General features: G+C 44.2%; 1 long non-coding RNA gene across 4 annotated transcripts in view; it reads left to right on the plus strand.

The window, feature by feature from the left end:
• Positions 1 to 1,667: 1,667 nt before the first annotated feature.
• The window catches only part of LOC121136892, a 39,600-nt gene continuing 19,266 nt past the window's right edge, over positions 1,668 to 22,001 (plus strand). For 2 of the 4 annotated variants that reach the window (XR_005874078.1, XR_005874079.1), the window contains exons 1-3: positions 1,668 to 1,887; positions 2,150 to 2,214; positions 3,869 to 4,015. This is a non-coding gene — a long non-coding RNA (uncharacterized LOC121136892). Of the gene's footprint in view, positions 1,888 to 2,149; positions 2,215 to 3,868; positions 4,198 to 15,010; positions 15,260 to 22,001 lie in introns of those variants that run through there. The other 2 variants (XR_005874077.1, XR_005874076.1) reach the window with 2 other exon arrangements.

Raw genomic sequence — 22,001 nt, forward strand, 5'->3', positions numbered from 1 at the left:
ACCCCTTTGTTGCAGGTGGATTGTGACTGAGAATGGTTATCTTCTGAGCCTTCGGAAAGCTCAGGAGAGAATGTTCTAAACTTTCACCATGCTGTGTGATAAGAATACATACTTATCATGCCATCACATATATTTTCAGTTTGGGGTAGCTCTTCTTCAGTCTCTTACATCAGGGTTAGATTTTGTTAACACGGGATAGAATCACCTGGGAAGAAACAACCCCAACTGAGGAATCACCACCACCAGATTGGCTTGTGGACGCTTTTGTAGGATATTTCCTTGACCAATGATTGATGTAGGAGGGCCCAGCCACTGTGGGCAATGCCAGCCTTTGGCAGATGGTTCAGAACTGTAAAAGAAAGCAAACCATATAGAGCAAGCCAGTAAACAGCATTTCTCTGTGGTTTCTGCTTGAGTTCCTGCTTTGGTTTTCCCCAGTGATGAATTGTCAAGTACATGTAAAAATAAACCCATTCTCCCCAAGGTGTTTTTGGCCAGTATTTTATTACAGCAACCGAGAGAGTCACTAGAACACCTAGCCTATGTGTATCTCAGCCTTGGCTTGTTTCAAAGCCATTTTGATTCAGGAAGCCATAGACACTGCACAAAAAGACCTATTTCTCCTCTCATTTGCAACATGGAAGTTCAACATTGTACTACAGCCACCATTCATGCTGGTTCACCGCAGGTCTGGATTCTCACAGAGGTCTGGGGGAGGGGCGCTGGGGATGAGTTGCGCAGACAGGGATAGAGCGCAGAGAAGACAGAATGTCTTGTAGCTCTCGGTTTCGTTGTCACCACTCTGATGCTCCCTTGCCTGGCTCTGCCTGTGTGTTTCCCTAATGTCTATCTTTCACGTTGTTCTTCCCTCCCCAAACCCCATCCTCCTACTAGACAATCAGGGGGCAATTCAGCTCACAGTAAACTGTTTGGACCTCTAAGTTTGTGTTGTGTGTGACCCCAGGGCATTCTGGTCCATAAAGCCTACAGCAGTATCTTTCTTCTGGGCTGTCCAGCTCCGCAGCACTGGGTCAATTTGTAAAAGAAGTGACTCACCCTGCAGTGCATATGAATACAGAGAAGTGTGTTCCAAGCCTCTTCACTTCAGGACTGAAGCTATTCAAGTATAAGTACTGATCTAGCTGTCCATTCAAAAAGCCCAATTAACAGCAATGCTTTCATAACATCTACCTGGAGAGCTCTCTGGACCTTTAGAAATGTACCTGTGAATCCATCCAATGAACAGCATATGTGAGTTGAATTTGCTCTATGGATAAGAGTTTAATGAAAACATTACTATTTCCAGATACCTAGGGAGTAATAAAGCAGGTTAGCCACAGGTCTGTGTCCTTAATGTTCCTACAATGCAGTGGTTCAGGAATGACTCACATGTTAAAAAAAAAAAAACACACTGCAACAGTGAGTGATCAAGGACATGGCAGGAGTGAGGACATAGCAAAACTCTCTTCTGCTCACTGGGCCCTATCTAAGATGCCTGTGGGTCATTTGTGAGCAGCTAGCTTCACAGGGGTTATGATTTGGCCTCAGGAAAGGACATAGCCACATCTCCCCCAACTAGACTCACTGGGTTTTGTCTGGAAGACCCATTGTGAGTACCAGAGATGATGTCATACAGGAGAATCTCAAGATGCTCTTGGCCTTACACTAGTTCATTTTGCAAGGAGCACAGTGTAAGAAGTCACATCGGAATTGCTAGTGCTTATGCTGCTCTGCCAATGGGGAAATTGTTTAGGACACAAGCTTGCCAAGAGTCATACCCAGGAACGCACCACAGAATCAAGACTAAAGAGTGTTTATTTCTCTTAACCCTCTCTACTGTCTCCATACAAAGCCACTCTGGAGATCCCACTGTGACCATATCATCAGGTAGGACATCCCTGTGGCTAGATGGGGACCTCACCCCTTCACTTCTCCACCCAATTACAGGCTGCTGGTGTGTGCCGTGACCACACACCTTGACAGTGTGTTAGCCTGGTGTCTGTCTGCATTTGATTTTCTCTTCTATCCCGTCCCTTCCCCACTTTCGGGAGACAAGTATCTGCAGGGTTTCTCTTTTGACTATTTTGCAAGGTGGCCTTTAGCTAATGATAAGTTTCTTGACACATTTTCCATTTCTGTTTTGTTTTAGATGATCTGTATGCCCAACACCGTCTCTGAGTTCCTTTTCTCCTCACTCATCTTGACCATTTACAGGTGAGGTCCTGTTGGATATGTGATGCTGTCTGACTGCATCCTCCCTGTTTTCCCACCTCACACCTCTCCTGCCAGATTTCCACGGGTGCAATGGAGGCTGGAGGCTGCCCTAGTGTGGGGTTAATCTTCATTGCCAACTTGACTAGATGCAGAATCACCTGAGACACACTTCTGGGCTGGCTGAGGATGGAAGACCCCCCCCCCCCGAATGCAGGTGGCACCACCTCATGGACTGGGTTTCAGACTGAATGAAAAAGGAACAAGGAGAAAGCCAACAGACCACTGGCATTCCCCTTTGCGGTTCCTGGTCTGTTTAGACATGAGCAGGCTCCAGCAACAACTGTGAGCTGATTCCACCGCCATGCCTTTCCCATTGTGACTCACTCTGTCTCCTGAGCTGGAGCTCAGAATACCGTCTCCTCTCTTAAGCTGTGCCTTGTCAGATAGTTGGTCACAAAAATAAGAAAAGTAACTAAAACTCCTATTCCCAGCCTACATGGATTCTACCTTCCTGCCCCATTGTGCTCCATCTTAGGTTCAGTGGTTGGTCCTTCGGTCTAAGGTGTACGCTCAAACAGTACAAGAACACCATGGGTAAACAAACTGCATGCTCAGTGTGCCCTGAACAATTTCGATATTAGAGTCACGCATCTACCAAACATAGCACGGTGTTCCAGGCACAAAACAGATGAGGTCCAGATGGCCTGTCCTGCCTACCCTGTGCCTCACCTTCCTGCCAGTCCAAAGAGAGCCTTGGTCTGAACCCCTTTGCAGATCAGAGTGTTGCTCAGGTAGAATCCTTTGGGATCACACAAGGAATTTCAGGTACAGTTGAAAGGTAAAGTCTTCTGGATTTCAGTTTGAGGACCTTTGGACTTGTTAGTCATTTGCAGGCCCACAGATCTTGTTCTCATTTCTTTCATAGATTGATTTTTTTTTTTGGTTTTTTGAGACAGGGTTTCTCTGTGGCTTTGGATCTTGTCCTGGGACTAGCTCTTGTAGACCAGGCTGGCCTCGACTCACAGAGATCCACCTGTCTCTGCCTCCCGAGTGCTGGGATTAAGGCTTGAGCCACCACCACCAGGCCAGATTGATTTTTTAAGGTGACTTGGTTTTGGGTTTTTTGGAGTGGGGGGATATGTTGTTTCACTCTCAGAAGTCTTTGATTTCACACTCGATGGAGCTGACCACCCTTGGAGTATTATGACCCTTTCCTCCAGTTCTTCGCACACCAAAGGCCTGGGGTTAAGGAGCTAAAGCAGGGAAGGCATGCAGATCGCTCATTCCAGGGCAGGGGAGTTCCACTCCCTGCAGCCCACACCTCCTGCGCCCCAGCAAACCCCTTACCCAAAGCACAAGGCATGTAGGACCCGGCCCCCACCAACTGTCTCCTGCTTCTCTGATGCACCAGAACATCTAATTCGAGAAATATTTGCCTGGTGATTTGGGGATTAACTGTGGCCTGCAGCAAAGGTGAGTCTTTAAACAAAGGCTATGTGTTGTTTTTACAGGAAGGGAAATAAAATCCAAAACATATTATCTACTAATGGGTACCTTAGGCTCAGAGCTCCAGCAGTTATCAGCAAGGATTTCTTCACACAAGGAAGTAATGAAATCCAGGTTGTCACCTGTGCATTTCTCCTTCTCTTCACAGGCTCTCCTTGTGAGTGCAGTTGCCATGGCAACGAGATGATTGCAAGAGAACAAGAGAGACCATGCCTGTAATCAGGAAGTGAGATGTTTACGAAAAATTCACATCCTTCTCCTTTTCATCTCGCTCTGCTAGAAAGAAGAAACTGGGGTGAGAGATGTGACCCCAAGTTCTTTAGGCGTCTTGTATGTGGTGGGTATGTGATTATGTGCTCGGTATGTGTTTTGTGCTAGACGTGTATGAGCCCATAAAAACAAGAGTGCTTGACTCAGTAATTTTTCATAAAACATACCCATGTAAAATCAAGAAACAGGCATTACCAGAACCCTAGAGGTGGCACATGTGTCCCCCAATTGTTGTCTCTTTTTTCTCCTTCAAAAAATCACTTGCTGGCTTTTCTTTGCAGTTTTACCACCTGTGCTTAATCCCTAAACATCAGGATGTTGCTTGTTTGTTTTTCACTCTGTGTGGATTCATTTCTTCTGTTTGTGTCTTGTATAATGTTTGGTTTACAAGCTACACTCATGCTTTCATTTGTGACTGTGATTTTCATGTTCATCTTTTTAAGTTCCATTATATAGAGAGAATCTAGTTTTTTTACTCATTTGACTATCAGTGGACTTCCAAGTTGTACCTAGTTAGACATTACCATAAATAATTCTATAACAAATGTTCTTACACATGTCTTTCTGTGTCCAGCTTGCATTTCTGCGGGTATGTGCCTAGAAATGAACTTCATCAGTCATGATGTACTGTAGCCAACAATGCTAAACAATGTTCCTACACAGTTTTTTGGATTCCTGTCTCTCCGCAGCCCCATCAATGTTTAGCATCCTCAGTCTTAGAGTGTTACCCATTCTGATAGGTGTGTAGTGGTAATGCAATCTGTCTCTGCCCTCAGAAGATTCTGTAATGAGACAATCCCACTTTTCAGAGTTTTGACCTATCTGTGGCTGTTTGTTGGATAATTTAGATACATATTATGTACATATTGCAAAATAACCTACATTCTGTGAGATAAGATATCACTCATGGAATCTTTGAATAAGTAGAAGGTATTAATGCTCACATGCTCCAGTGTATCTGTTTTGCCCTTGTGAGTGTATCATTCATGTCTTGTGAAAGCGCTTCCTTTATACCATGTCATATGCTGTTCCCTAACATCATCTTCTGGATGCTTCACTGTTAACCACCCATGTTTCTAACTCATTAATCCCATAAATTTGTTCTGAAGTTTAAGTCAGGATTTAAATTTCTCTTTATGTTCAATATGGATGTCCAAGGTGCCTCACGTAATATGTTTGTTAAAAAGGCCATGCTTTCCTATTACTCCACAGTGACAGTTTCATAATAAATGGACATCCTTGTGTACTTTCTCTTCTGTTTCATTGACCTGATTTTCCATCCTTGCCCCAATTCCATAATCTTAATTATTGTGGCTTTACAGACTTCACAGCTGTAATAGTAAGGGTTTCCACTTGGTTCTCATTCAAGAGTATCCTGGATGCCCTTACTTAACCATTTGCATTGTCATAAAAACACTAGAATCAGATGTCACAAAGAATCAGAATAGGAATAGGAGTAGGAATAGGAATAGGAGTAGGAGTAGGAGTAGGAGTAGGAGTAGGAGTAGGAGTAGGAGTAGGAATAGGAATAGGAATAGGAATAGGAATAGGAATAGGAATAGGAATAGGAATAGGAATAGGAATAGGAATAGGAATAGGAATAACACAGCCGGTCAGTTGTGGCACACGCCTTTAATCCCAGCACTCAGGAGGTAGAGGTAGGCAGATCTGAGTTCGAGGCCAGCCTGGTCTACAGAGTGAGTTCCAGGACAGAGAAACACTGTCTCAAAAAACCAAACAGAAACAACAACAACAAAAAGAATCAAATGTCAATTCACATACATAAACACACACACGCACACACAAATACTATGCATACATGCAAACACAAACACACATGAATACATATACACACAAACACACATATACACACAAATACACAGATATATACACACAAATACACACAAACATATATACACACAAATACACACACATATATATATATACACACACACACTGGGGGAGCAGGTGTACAAATCCTCTTATAAATGTTTTTGAGACATTTAACTCTGTAAATCAACTTGGGGGAATTATATTCCTACACTTTTAATTTTACTTGTAACTTTTTGAATTTTGAAAAATGCTTAGAAATTTACTAATAATTGTTTTATATGCTAGTGTATGGTAAATTTCTGTGGTCTAGTGTATGGATTGTGTTGAAATCCATGTATTGAATGACTTTTATTTGTTTGCTGTATCATTTTCTGTGAGAAGTATGTTGTATAAAAACCTACCAGATGTAATAGTTTCTCTATTAGTTACAACTTGTATATTTTGAATTTATGTTAGTATATATGAAATTAGAAGTATCATATCCTCCTAGTAAACTCAACTTTGTCATGACAAAGTGGGTATCTCTTGATTTGTGATAGTGACTTCTTACTGTATTTATTCTTACATATCATGCTGTATGTATGTATATATACGTGTGTGTGTGTGTGTGTTGTTGTGTGGTGTGTGTGATGTGTGGAAGTGATTACTACAATTTAGCAAACTAATCCACTCATCATCACCCACAGTTATTGTGAGTGTGTACACACGTGCATGTAGGACAACGGTATTTACAATATATCTGCTTGGTAATTTCCATTTTATAATACAGTATGATTAACTATAGCCTTTGTGCTGTATTTGGAATCTCTAGACTTCTTTGTCCCACACAACTGCAAGTTTTTACCCTGTAGCCTATTTCTATTACCCTTTATTTCCTCTGTTTTGTCATTCAAATGTTCTTATTTTGTAGGACTAGCTTTAAATTATGTTCTAAATATTATTTGGGGGAAATTTCTTCCAAAACAGGGTTCTCTTCCTAATGCTGTGACCCTTTAATACAGTTCCTCATATTGTGGTGACCCCCAACCATAAAATTCTTTTCATTGCTACTTCATAATTGTAATTTTGCCTTTGCTACTGTTATGAATGTGCATATCTGTGTTTTCCAATGATCTTGGGGAACACCTGTGAAAGGGTCATTCGACCCCAAAAGAGTTGTGACCTACAGGTTGAGAGACACTTCTCTAGAGGACCATTCTTCATTTAAAGAGGATGTGCATGTCCCTTTTCTAGGGAGCTGGGATGATTCTTATTCTGAGTGCAGTTTTGTTCCACTGTAAGCAATCCCCCTCCTCTTGGCAGGGGCCAGAGCTTGTCTAGTCCTCTCATTCTTCCTCCAGCTTCTTATGACTTATTAAATGCCCTAGGCTTGACAGTTCTATGCTTCAGCTTATTTCTTTGAGTTTCCAAATTCGTTCTGTAATTTCCCATTCTGTTGTTGTCCCTTAACAGAAGAGATGTTCCAATTACCGGGAAAATTACTCTGAATTATCTATGTTGTTTGTTTTTCTAAGTTGGGTAAGGACCAATTAATTTTTTCCTATTTTACATAAGAACACTTTTGGCCATTATTTCCATGCTTAAAACTGAACAAGAGTTATAAATTGTTAGCTAAAGACATCAAAGTGACACCAGTTTGTAAGCCCTTAAAGATGCCCATGGTGTCCCCAGCACTTGGCTCGGGAGGTGTCCAGGCAGAGCCCGTTGAGTCAAAGACTGGGTAGAACAAAGGGTGGCGCACACAGAGGGGAGCCAGATCATTTCTGCACTTTCTGCGTTTCTCCCACTAAAACATCTCTATCGGTACATTCTCTGCCAAACTTTCCGTTCCACAATAAAACCTGTGAGGGGTATCCATGTAAGCTGCCGGTAAGTTCGGGGCCTGTATCCTCCAGTATCAAGTGGCTATTGCACAGAAAAGGAGCCACTCACCACTGTGGCATGAGAATCAAGAATCTCACACAAGTACAATTACAGATCATGCTTGCAGTGGAAACATGCCTTGGCTTCCCTGTGGCCTATAGATACTAAGGATTCTTTTGAGCCTTTTCTCTTACTCACTAAACCTATAGACCTCAAGCCACCTTATAATCTCATCTACTAAAGAGTTCCTAGCTAAAAATAAATATAAGAAAGCCATTTTTATTTCATCTTTCAAATCCTTGGAACAAACCAACTTCAAAAGCTATCCATATGCATAGCTATTAAGACACTGGGTACCGGCTTCCCTCCAGAAACCCTAAAGATGCACTCTCCTCTGCTCACCTGTCTCTCTCCTCTCCTCTGAAACCCTGTGCTTAAATCCCTGATAAAACATTTTCTCCATAAACTCCAACTATGCTTCATCCTGACTCACCTTCACCCAAATAGAATTTTCTTGGGTTGTGGGAGACCCCTCCCAGGCATCTACAGTTGGCAGCGTGGGTCTATGTCTCCCACTCGTACTATCAACTCCTCCCAAATCTCTTAAGAGGTCAACATGTCCAATGTACCCCGAAATGGGCTCCAATCTCTTCTTTTCTCTAGTTATTTCCATTTTCTGTGTTTTATGCTTCATTGATCCTGATGCCTCCCCCTCATTACCTACACCATAAGCATAGTCTTTTTAAAATCCTGTCCTGTCAAGTCACAAAGTCTGCTGAGTCTATATCCTCATATTTACCCCTGTCCAGATGTTTCTCCTCTTCCAGTTCTAGGTCTCTGATTGCTATACACCTGGAGTTTAGTTCTGACCTCCTAGTTGGTCTTAACTCCTTGTCTCTGAACTACCCTCCCATGGAGCCATCAAACATTAACTTTTGGTCTTTTCCTATCTTCCACTGGCAGTCTAAGCTCCTTTCTACTGCTTGTAAAACTTTCCACAATGTGTCCCTTATCGAACCTCCAGCCCTTCATACTATTCTCTTTTGTGAGGTTCATAGTCCAAAATTACCAAATAAACTATGTCTTATAAACGTTATTGCTGTTCTCATTGCATAAATTTATGCGCCCTTACCTCTATATTTGTTTGTCGTGTACTTATTCTTCAAGAGTCAACTTCACAAGAGTCCTCTGTCTGGTCCAATGATGCCTCGCTATGCTTGTATAGCAGAACTATATCAAAAACACCCAATCTTGCATTGGAAGAATGCTGATTTTCTTTATCACATAATGCTGCAGTAACTGGATAAACACACATAGAAAAGTGAGTGTCCGTTTCTGTGTCTTGCTTTGTACAAAAATCAATGCAAAACTGCTCAAAGACCTTGATATTAAACCTGAAACTTTGCTAATAGGAAGTATCTCAAGATAAAGGAATATTGGAAAGTTTTCTGAGTTGATTCCAAGAACTCGGGAAATAATAGCAAAAACTGATACGAGATTATATCAAATTAAAAACTTCTTGTGATACTACTGCTGCTGAGCTCTGTGTTGATGTCTGTGGCCCATGTTGCAACCAAAGCCACATGGTTGACCAGGGTCTGAGCCACCACCTGTGGCCATGCTGGTGTCTGAGGACTGTGCCTCCACCAGGGCCATGCTGATCTGAGTGGCCTGTGCTGTCATTTGGAACCATAGTGATGTCCAGGTTCAGGCTCCTGCTAAGGGCCATGTCTGGGTTTGTGGCCCTACAGCAGGCAGGATCCATGTTGATGGCAATGGCTCCTGTTACCACTGAACACTGTGTATATGTCTGGGGTTTGGGCTGCCACCTGAGATCATGGGGGTGTCTGAGAGCCATGCTGCTGCTGGGGCCATACTTATCTGGGTGGCCTGCAGTGCAGCTTGAGGCCATGGTGACATCTGGGCCTAAGCTACTGTCGAGGACCATGTTTGGGTACATGTTCCTGCTGCCACAGGGGTCTATGTTGATGTGTTTCATTCAAACCATTCATGTTGAAATCTGAGGGCAGTGCTGAGTCAGCCCTTTCCTTCGCTGACCCTGGGAGATCTGGTCCTGCCCCTGGCTAGCTGCTGCAGAGGGAGATATGGCCCTATCCCATATAGGAGAGCTGGCCCAGATGACCTTGGCCCTGGGGCAGCTGGCCCTATCCCTCACCACAGCCTTGGGGGAAGCTGACCCTGATGGTATGGGCACAGAGTACTGGCTCAGCCCCTTGCCTGAAGGGGGTGATCCCAGTGGAGGCCCAGACTGAGCAACTCAGCTGCCACCCAAGCCCACAACCAGTGCTTTAGGCTGGCCCACTCCAACATCTACCCCATCTATGATTTGCTGGATATACATGCATGCATGCATACATACATACATACATACATACATACATACATACAAGCAAAACAACACCACACATAAAACAATAAAATAAATAGGTGTCTTAGCCATTTCAAGTTGCTTTGCTGTTTCTTAGGGGAGGGAGGTATTGTTGTTTGGTTTGGTTTTGGTTTGGTTTTTGGTGTTTTGAGACAGGGTTTCTCTGTGTAACAATTCTGGCTGTCCTGGAATTCACTTTGGAGAAAAGGCTTGGCCTTGAACTCACAAAGATCCACCTGCCTCTGCCTCCCGTGTGCTGGGACTAAAGGTCTGTGCCACCAGGCCCAGTTGTTCCTTGGATCTTAGTCTCATCTCTTCATTGTTAATCATAATTATAGTCACATGTTTTTGAAAATCTATTCTAATTTCTGGGTTATTAACACCTGCTTAGTGTATGATTTTACCAGTAGACACAGCCAGACGGTACAATGACAGTGAGCTCTCATTTTCTCGTTATATTCCAACATGTCCCTCACACACTCCAACATTTTTTCCATCTCCTTATTCCATCACAGATTTCTGTTTCCTTGCTGTGTTCCATAGTGTGGTGCATTCTTCGTTACTATGTCACTAGTAAGCACTAGCTTACTTACTAAGTAGAACTAGGACTTGCATGGTTTTTCACCTTCCTTCATCCTACGAGCAGGCCAAATCCAGTGTGACGGAATGGCAGCCCCAGATCTGTAGAGTAAAACTTACCCTCGGCTAAAATGTCAGCTGCTGCAGAGCTTTGCCCTGAGAGTCATCAATCCTGAGACCCGTTGCCAACTTATTTTTGCCTTTGCTCTAAAAAATCCCAGCCTTCCTTGGCTTACTGATGAATAAAGATATCAGTGTCTTTTTCCATGCCTGTTAGCAATGGTGTGAAGAAGCAACTTGGTGGGGGGGGGGGTAGCACTGACCTGGCCTCCATTTGGTTGTATTATTTTGTTCTATTTCAACCTACAACACTCAAAAGGCAACAGCAGAGCTGCTGTCAGACATATCTGTCTGTGTACTCACTAACTACCAAGGTCTCCATATTCTCTACAGCAATTTGCTCCTTGTGGCAGAATGAATTCTCAAAATCTTCCCATAGCCGTATTTATAGTCTTACATGTTGTTCTAGAACCTTACTGTCCCCCCAACAAGAAGCAATGTCTGTATCCCATCCCCCAGAACCCGGATGGGCCTTGTGGCAGCCTTGATGGTTATAATATGATAGAAGCAGCATGGTTAATTTCTGATATTACTTCATAAAAGCCAACCTACACCTGGGCAACACGGCTTTCCTGAAAGATACACAGCTACTCTGAAGCTGAAACGGTATTGTGAGCCAGGGTGGGGGCGGGGAGTGGAGGAGAGGGGAAAGGGGTGTAGCAAGGAATAAGAGAGGGAAAAGGAGGAGGAGAGGGAAGGAGGGGAGGAGGGCAGGGGAGAAGACAGGACAGGACAGATCAGGACAGGAGAACCATATTTGCTGTCATAACTGCCAGAAGCTGGGTGCTGGGGTCTCCAAAACTCATGCACTCTCATACTTCAATAGAGCATTAGAGTAGCTGCACCTGATACAGTAAGCAAAGCTAAGCTGTTCTTTTAATGCCCTGCTGAAATTGAATATTACCTTAAGCCACTCTGCTTTGGTATAGGGTTTTCATTCAGGAATGTAGGGGTGGCAGCCTTGACTATCAGAGCTCAGGCCCAAAGGGCATTATTTAATTGTTTAATGCCTTTTCTGAGGAAAATAAAAAGAATTTTCAGGTTTTGGATGTGTCCTTGGATGATGCAGCAGAACACTAAGTCCAAAGGGTTTCAGCTCTGTATCAAGTCCACTGCATGAAAGTAACACAAGACATTTTCCAGGGCTCTTGGGAGGCAGGGGAAGACAGGGAGTTTAAAGAACAATTGATATGCTCTAGAACAGGGCTTCTCCAACACTTCCCTCCATGACCCCGTCAGCCTGAGAAGTTTTAATGCATATAAAACAGTTATACAAATCAAACACTGATAATAAATTATAAAGCAATTTATTGTAAAATAATTCCGTGGCATACATATAGTCTTATCATTCATTAAAGTCAAAAGCAAATTTGGAGACTAATGAAGCAGATATGCCTTTTTTTTCAAATACTTAGTGGGTGACAATTTGGTACTTTTAGGACTTGAAGAATCCTCAGTGTTTTTCAGAGTTCATCAGTATTTCAATTTTCTAATTGAAAATGACAGTTTATATAATTTATGTAATAGAAATTAGCAGAAATATGAAGAGGATGAGTTCAGATGGAAATTCTGACCTAATTAATTCCAAGTCAGAATTCATCTAATGATTTTTTAAATGACATTCAGTAACTCAAATAGCCATTTTAAAAATCAAACCTTCTAACACAAGGCAATCTAAATTTAAATGAATTTGATAATTACATGCTTGGGCACAATAAAAAAGTCTTTGTTCTCCATAAAGAGATGACTCTATTTCTATGTGAGCAGAAAAAGGTATAGATACAGCAAAATCACCTCACTTCATAACATATCATAACATACAATAATCTCAAATCTGAGCCGAGGTGTTTTGGGCAGTGTTCCTTGGCACTGAGAGGTATGGCAACATGTTCAGTGCAAGGTGTGCCTGTCCTTTGTTCCAGACCAAAGGAAAGTGACGCCATGCAACATGGGAGGTTACTGACAGGAACACCTTAGATTCATTGCACATTAGATTTTGAGTTTTTTGTTATACATTTAGAAACATTTCACTGTTGCCAAATTTTCCACAAACTCCACATTCAGTTACCCGACTCCACATGGAATCAGGACCCACAGTCTAAGAAGCTTTGGCAGTCTGTAACCTCATGAAGAACTCCAATAGCTGTGGTTGCCTGCACAAGACCTCTAGAAGATCAAGTCACCCAGCGTTCTCTGACACAGAATAGGAAGGGGTTCACGAGTCCCCATCCCTAAATAAGGAGCTATGGGCAGCCAATGGCTTCTGGAGGAGGGAGAGTCAGCTTTCCTTTAGGACATGGCTCCTAGCAGGTGGACCATTCTCCAGGGATGGCCCCACAGTGAGGAGTATATTAGCAGCACAACCTGGAAATATGGCAGGCCATATATGATCAGTGCCTTCACAATGGAGGGTAGAGAAATCCATTCCCGAATCTCAGAAAGAAAAGCAAAGTGTTCACTCCTACGCAGACGACATGGTTTCCACACAATGTGTGAGTCTTCCAACAGAGAAAGATCTTTCCCTCACTCTCCCTTGCTCCCCCTGAGCTTCCAGGCTGAGCTGAGGAGCACAGGTGAGTGACTGTCCATGGTGCTGCCCTCGGAGTCTGTGATTTCCGAGTGCCTTCTACTCTGGACCATGGTTGTAAAGAAGACTTTGTTGATTATTTTTGTTTGTTTTAGCTTTTAATTAGCATATAAAATAGTGGGCTGTGTTATGATTTTTTTACCTTTATTTTTATGGTTTTTTAAATTTTATTCTCTCATACTGTTGTTTTATTTGTTAATATTTATGCATTTATTGTGTGTGTGGTGTGGGTTGGGATGCTTACTTGCCATACCATGCATGTGGGGTTCAGAGGACAACTTAAAGAGGGTGGTTCTTTGCTTCTACCATGTGGGTCCTAGAGATCAAACATGTGGGCACACACATGCACACAATACACTTCATTTATATTCTCTTCCCCCTGCTGACCCCCCATTACTCTGCCAGTTGCTTTATCTTGCTCCTGCTTTATTCCTCATTAACATGTCTACAGAGTTTATGATTTACAAAGCAAAGTGCATCTTTTTCATTAGGTTTCTAGACTTTTCATTAGGTTTTAAATATTTCTTGTGATAAGCTGTAAAGAATAGTCCTAAAGGGGTGAAGAGGGGGGTTCAGCAGGTAAGAATGTTTACTGCTAAAGCAAGAGGACCTGAATTAAAATCCCTAGCACCCAAAGAAAATCCAGACAGTACTACACATGCCTGTAACCCCAGTATTAAAGAGCAGAGACAGGAAGATCATGGGAGCTCACTGGATAGATAGCTCAGCCAAAATATGAGTGATCTTCATTTTCAGTGACAGATCTTGTCTCAAAAATAAGGTGGAGAACAACAGATGAAGACACCCAAATTTCTCCTCTCACCTCCATACGCAATACATGTGTACCACACGTACTTGTGCATACACTACCCAGAAAGAAATCTAAAAATGACAACTACATTGTTTCTTGCTTTAGAGTCTCTCTCTCTCTCTCTCTCTCTCTCTCTCTCTCTCTCTCTCTCTCTCTCTCTCTCTCTCTCTCTCTCTCTGTGTGTGTGTGTGTGTATGTGTCTGTGTATGTTCACACTTCTTAATAAATCCAGAACTATTAAGCAGGTCTTCCTAGAGCTTTCTGGTTTACTTTACTCATAGGCAATGCAAAAAAAAGTCATTAACACTCTTGGATATGGTAGACTATGCTCCTGTGTAATTCATTAAACATCCATGTTTCCTGCTACTAGACCAGGGCATAAACATCCCATGATCCACTATTATGGAAAAGGGGGTTCTGGGGTCCTTTGGGTCAGGTAGCAAAGCAAAAAGTGGCTCATAAAGCTGGAGGGTCATTCATCCACTTCCTCAGTCTTTCCTCAATCTTCTTTCTCCCCTTTTCTCTCACTCTCTCATGCTACTCAACATGCTAAGTGGATATGGGATGACAATGTCAATGGCAGGTCCTGGGAGGCCCAGAGAAGGAAATTTCCCTTTATATTTGCCTCAAAGTCACCTGTAGGTCAGCCTTGGTGAGGTAGATGGTAAGCAGAGGGCTGCATCTAAAGCCAGAGCTGGGTGTCAGTCCATCCTATGACTCTTGGCAGCACTTCACTGAACTGGTCATTAAGTGACTGATTTTCTGATCTACAAAACTATAACTGAGATTTTGTCAACTGGAAAATATTCCACACATTAAAGTTTACTCTCTTCTGTAGAGACTCCAGGAAGATGTTTGAATTGGCAATTGAGTGATTCAAAGGGCCTATTGAAGTCTGCGGCAGTGAAGGCATACACAGAGAAATGTGGGCCAAAGGCCCCGCCATCTGAATATCAAGGGCTTAACCCAGTAGAGGAAGAAAAGAGGTACAGCTGGAGGTGAGAAGGTGCCCAAACCAAGATGGCACTCAAGGCTGAGAGCCTGGGAGAGCTGTGTAGCTGCCCATGAAACTTTTTCTTTCATAAAGGCCAGGGAATCATCTTGAGTGTTTCAGCTCTCATGTTCTCCTCTTTCTATTTTTATTGATAGAATTAGTGAGTAATACAGACTAGCATTTACCATGATATGTGCTCTGTGTTAACCTGACATAGGCTAGAGCCATTGGAACATCAGCTGAGAAAATGTCCCATCAGATTGACCTATGGACCAGGCTGTAAATAGTTTTCTTAATTAATGATTGATATGTGGGCAGGTGGTCTTGGGTTGTGCGAGAAAGCAGGCTAAGCAAGTGATGGGGAACAAGCCAGTGAGCACTATTACACCATGGCCTCTGCTTCAGTTCCTACCTCCAAGTTCCTGCCTTGAATTCCTGCCCCAGTTCCCTTCAATGGTGAACTGTGATGTAGAACTGTAAGCAAAAATAAACCCTTCATCCCCTAAATTTCTTTTGGTCATCTTGCTTCATCCCAGCAATAGAAACCTAACTAAGACAGTATATTTTATGAGATGCTAGTGCTATAGAGTTAATACACGTGGCTTGGAAAAAAACTAAATTTGTGTCAGTGTAAACTCAACACAATGCTCAAACACCCACAATAGAGCTGTGAACAACAAATTCAACCAAGACCAATACAATTGAAGTGTCTGTTTCCAGGAAGCATGTAGCATGGTTGAGAAGTGGCACGTGGGCTTGGTTCAGGTTTCTTTACTGCAAATCCATCAGGGCGTCCTCACACAGCATGACTGTGACTTTCTAAGAATGGAAGAGAATGTACTGCACTCTCCAAAAGTAGCCGGGTGTGGAATCCAATCTTACTCACCACAAGGTCTGTCCTAATGGTGCTAGGGATCTGAGTCTACAGAACAAGCTGGAAGGAAACACCAGTGTAAGTGTCACCTCCACACCCTTCATCTTGCTGTGGTGTAGCATGACCAAAGGGGATGATCTGTGTATTAGTTCCTCTCTGTTGCTGGGATTTAAAAAACAACAACAACATGTGACTTATGGAGAAGAGAGTTTATTTTGGCTTCCAGTTCATCACGTCAGAGAGACACGGCAATGAGCAACAGACATGTCAGCTGGAGCAGGAAGCTGGGAGATTAAGTTCTCAATTGCAAGCAAAAAGCAGAAGCAGTTAACTGGAAGGAAGATGACTCTATGGTCTCTCAACCCCGCCCTCACTCTGCCCCCACCCTCAGTGACATACTTCCTAAATGTCCTAAGCAACACCACCAACCAAGAGCCATGAGTTCAAATACTCAAGCCTATAGGGGTCATTTCTCATTCAAACCACCGCGGTAGAAAACACTCAAGTCCAGGACATAGCAGTTGATGTAGAGATAGGAGACAATAGCAGTACTCATGGATGCCAAGTGATCACAGCTGCCTTTTGACACTGAACTTGTTGGAGAACCATGCCAACTTCAGGTGCACACTTCACCAGGCAGGATTCAGGGCCTCCCTGAGCCAGTGAGGTTGCAGGAGAGAGAAACACAGCAGAGCCTCTGGTGAGGGAAAAATCCTTTCTACTTAGACCTTAAGTAAGTGGAGAGGATTTCTTGTCAGAGTCTTGGAGATGACCTAGGTAACAGCTGCACAGACCTGAGGGTACAGCGTGTACTGTCTTGTGGCTATAAACAGAAGCACTCATTTCTGCCAGCCCCGGGGAGTTCTGTATGCCAGCACGAGGGTTTATCACTCAAGCTTACACATGAATCCCCCCTCCCCCTTTCCCCACCCCCTGAAGACAGTTTGGTTTGGGTTGCTCTCTGGGTTTTTCCTCTCTGCTTTCTCTTGCTCTCACGAAATGTTCCCTGCCCAGGCATTACATAACAGCCTGGACTGCAGGGAACACCTATACAAGAGGCCATGACAGTTAAACAATGGGCAGGCAGAGGCTGCCCTGAGAAAATGGAGTCATTCATGGGCTGTGTGAGAGGCGGCTCTGTTCCCGACTTGGCTCCCTGGTAAATGAAGTACGCTGTGGACAAAGAGGGAAACTTTACACTCTAGCAATTTTCCCACAGTGGCAGGCTCACAGAAAAACAAGGCACTAGCTGGCTTGGAGGAGAAAAGGCAACCATATCCATAAACTTTACTTTCTCCCCCAAGTTGTTGTCTTGTGCCAAAACCACAGACTAATCTCCCAGAGAGGGAGCGGCGGGTGAGGCTGCACTTGATTGGCCTCTGCCTCCTGCTGCTGTCTGTTTTCATCGCTGTTTGCCGGGCTTTGCTTCCTGAATCATCATGTATTTGACCTTAGAGTTACCTCCCCGCTTTGATAGGAATGTTGTCAGTGGAGATGATCGGTCCGAGAGAAGTAATGATGTCTTCCCCCAAACAGATGCTCTCCAGAATCCAGGAGCGTCTTTCTAGACACAGGCAGCTGGGGCAGGAAAATCCAGAGAATGCACAAATGCCCTGTACTTGAGTCTCTGCACTGATGCTGTAGATTTAGTGCGGCCTTCGCTTACCAACGGTGGCATGCTTGCTGTTTAATCAAACCATTGTATATGTCTTATGGTGCATGTTTCTTTTCAAACTAAATGGCATGCCAAGAAAATAATAAAATCATAACAAAGAACCTTCTATATTAGAACCAACTTCCAAGCACCACCCCTGAGTCAGCTATCTAGAAAGATGCATAGCTTTTGTCCAATGTATCCACATGGAGAGACTTGGAGTCTGCTCCAGAGCTTCTGTCCTGTGGTTTTATTATTGCCACTGAGGTTTCTACTTCAGTCCTTAGGTGCAGAATGGATGCCGAGGTAGGGTATGTTACAATTCAGTGAAATGTAAAGATCCCTCCTTCCCCATCCTGGAACCCTGTTTCCTACCTAGCCCCAGGGGAATTCATGGGGTGAGTAGGCTAGAGAATCAGTTGACATAAAATAATTCCTGAATGAGGGCTGGTGAGATGGCTGGGTGGGTAGAAGCCCTCAACGCATGAGCCTGGGGACCTGAGTTCCATCCCCAGAACCTACATGAAGGTTGAAGGAGAGGATCATCTCACAGGTTGTACTCTAACCTCCATTGCAGGCGCTTGCTGCTTGCCCCTCCCCCACCACGTGCTCACACAATCTCTCTCTCCCACACACACACACACTAATGATTTTGATTTTTTAAATTACTTCAACAATACGGGCTCTCTGGTGGGCTCCAGCCTGAGAAAACAGGTACATGTAACACAGACCTGATTTGACAGCTCAGTCTCACACAGGGAGAGCCAATCCCTCTGGACTGGAAGCCAACAGCACTAATAGATGCTCCGTGTCCCTGATGAAGGAAGTGGCTTAAACTCTAGAGTCCAACTCGTGGGCTTGGATCCTAATTTTAAAGACCACGCTTTGTGTGACCTCAAGGAAGATACCTTTCTTGTGTTGCCTTGACTGTATCCATTGTACCATCATAAGCTTTAGGAAGACGGGCAGGGCGGGGCAGGTGAAAACACCTAGGATAGCTGAAGGAAGGAGGCTGCTTGGAAACTCCTTTCTCAGTCCCAGAGGACCTGCTTAAACTACAGATCACTCTCATGGGACAACGGACAAGTGGCAGTGTTATGTTGTTTTTGGGTTTTGAGTACAATTCCCATTGATTGTGAAGCCTGGGAAGTGGCTCAACATCTTTTCACACGTAGAAACTTGGGAATGAGCATCCAAAACTATCCATGTTACCACTTAATCTGCAACTGACTTTAGCTGCGTTGTTTAAAGGGAAGCCTTTGACATTCTTCAGCATGGCTCCGATCAGCTGAAGTTGTGGGGATTCACCTAGGCAGAGAGAGTGGAGCCTGAGGGGCGTGGCCCTGAAGAGCACCGGCATGTCTGATTATTGCACTCTGCACACACCTGCACTATTAGGACGTGGGCTGACGAAGGCGGAGGGGACAGGCACTAGGGTGGCTCTCCACAGTGTTCCTAATGAGCGTGAAACACCATTTTTCCTCAGTAGAGATATCTGTGGTTTAAAACAGTCACTGGCATTTTAATCCTTCAAGGAGAACGGCAAAGCAAAAAGACCTGTGAGTAATTCCTCCCAGGTTTTTTACGTCAGTAGCCTCTATAATTGCCTTGTTTTTCTAATTCTTCGAGCACTTAAGTTTGTGCTTATATAACTATTTTTCTTCTCCCTTCTGACCTTTGACACTGGTATTTGTTGGGAAAGCTATTTTTCCCTCAGTTAATCTAGACACTCATTGACCAGCTCATTGAGCAGGTTGGTCAGAAGAGCCTCCGCTGTGATGCTAACGGCCACCATCACTGCCTTGCTGCCATGTGCTTGGAACTTTGCATCATGCTTTCTCACTGGAAGTCTATGAAGGAGGTGCTGTTAGCACTCCTATCTTGTGGACAAAAGAAATAATAATAAAAATAAAATGTGGCTTTGAAAGAGTAACAGCTTGGAATGTCAGAACTGGGATCTGAGTGACTTAACTCTAGAATCCCTACTCTTGGCTGTTTCATGCCACTGTTGTTATAAAGTGCTTCTGAGGCAAAACTGTACAAGAGCTGCTTTGCAACACACAGGCTACCAGGGCCTGCATAAGCTCATCTTTTACTTCCCGCCTGCCGAGCATCGTGAGGTGCAGTGAGGAGCAGTTTCCTTGAGGAGAGCATCAGGATCTGAGGCGGGGACTCCAGTTTAGAAGCAGCCATGGGGGTAGGGGCTCCTCCACAGCATCTCAGCGTGCCAGACAGTACTTAAATAAAGTAGTTCCCGGGCTGTGTCTCTCAGTGCTGTACCCCCACACACGTCTGCTTACGTGGACTTAGGAACCGGTTAAATCATCTACAAGTTAGGACCTAGAGAAGAAAACTTCTTTGGTTTCAACTTGTTCAAAATGCCTAGACTCAGGACATGATCTTCCTGGCTATCTTCCGAGGAGGGGTTTTTGCCTCAGTTGCTAGATCTGGCACTTTGGCCATCCATGAAGAAAGAGAATGAGCTGAACAGCTGTGAAGGGGGCTTGGCTTGTGAGAGTCCCTCACTTCCTGTGGTAATGAGAGAGTGAGGACCAAGATTAGAGACTGAGTCTAACAATGCAAGTTCCTTGCTACTGGGGTATTCTCAGGAAAGAACAAGTGAAGGATGGGTACAGTCAGCCATTAACCAGCATCATAATGGGACCCCTTGGAAGCCTGTGCATTACAGATAATGTAGAAAACAAAGGCAGTCCTTGTAGAGCAAGGTTCAAGCTACAGCACAAGCTCATATGGCTTCCAATACAGGTTATATCCAACTCCAAAGTTCAAGCCCCCATACTGCAGATTTCAGCACTCATGCTGGGCTATGGACATCCGTGCCAATCAGGTATGAGTGTCTAAGTCCTAAATGGACACCAGCACTAGTGGACCTGGGAGCTCATTTCAGACGCGATAACAAGGCTAATGGAAATGCTGAATTTAGGGGCTAAGAGGGTGCCTTAGCCGTTAAAATTCTTGCCATGCAAGCATGAGGATTGGACTTTGGATCCCTGGAACCCACATAAACTCAGGGTAAGGTAGCCCACTTGTTATTCCAGTGACCAGAAATTGAAGCTTGGGGTGCTCTGGAGCAAGATGACTAGTCAGACAAGCTAAATGTGTGAGCTCTGGGTTCAATTGCAAGACCTTGTCTCAATGTATAGAGTCGAGAGATAGAGGAAGACAGTGGACTTCACACATATGCAAAAACAAACATACATCTGCACACATGAATACATACACATGAAGAATGTGGGCGGAGCTGATATTTAATTTCCAGTATGGCTGCTGCAAGAATCCAGAGTATTCCTAGCCTTGTGATGCAGAGAGAAACCAGCACATTTAACCAAGTCATGGACATGCTGGAAGAAAAGCTCTTCTGACCCCATTTAGGTGCCTTGGGCTGTGGGACAGATCTAGGATCCCTAAATAGAAATAAGTATTGGTTATCAGAACAGCTCGGTCAGGCCCTTACCAGCCAGGAGGTCATCTGGGGCTCCAGGAGTTACTCATTCAGCCCCAGCGTCTAAACAGCCAAAGTGAATTATTCACTTAGGAGGCTGAAAAACAACCATCTCCCCTGGATTGTGAAATGGAGTTTTCCAAAGTAAAATGTCTTAGTCACTTGGAATCTGACCAAAGTCAACTCTTGGCCCTGACCCACCCATGTGTGTGTGTGTGCTGGAAGACAGCAGAGACAGGGAAACCCCAAAACAAATATGCAAGTGGCTTGTCAGTCACAGGATGTTCAAGGCTCCCACGGGGCAGGTGCACTCCAGGTGGGGCCGGGTTTGGAGAAGCTGAGGTGATGAGCAGGCCACAGAAGGGCCGTCAGCAGCATCTGTTTCGTCCCAGGCAGGCCTGAGTGGGTTTGTGGCTTACATAACAGCTTGGCAGGCAGATGCAGCCAGGCGGAAGCACACGGCTTTCTAGCAGCCTATAATCATCTTTGATTTCTCTGTTTGCTCAGCAGCTTTCATGTGCTGGGGGAGGCAGCTGTGCAGAAAGGGGGCGGAGCAGGATTCCAGCACAGTGCAGTGTTCTGTCTCCTCTAGCAGAACAAACAGTCAGGGAGTCAGGAACTGCCACGCAGGCTTGGCAGCCTAGGTGCAGAGCTGTCCTGAAGCCTGGTCCAGGCCCGAGGGCAGAGATTAGTGCGCAGGTGAGCGGGAGAGCTGCCAGAAATGTGAACTGGGGAAGGGGTGTCCCTAACGCTGTGGGCCATCTTGTCTGTGGTAACAGTGGTGTTCCCCTCTGAAATACAGAAATCACTAAGGTCAACATCGTGTCCATCACAAAAGGCAGCT

Source organism: Mesocricetus auratus, unplaced genomic scaffold (assembly GCF_017639785.1).
Source record: "Mesocricetus auratus isolate SY011 unplaced genomic scaffold, BCM_Maur_2.0 Super-Scaffold_100676, whole genome shotgun sequence".
In the NCBI taxonomy this organism is placed as follows: domain Eukaryota; kingdom Metazoa; phylum Chordata; class Mammalia; order Rodentia; family Cricetidae; genus Mesocricetus; species Mesocricetus auratus.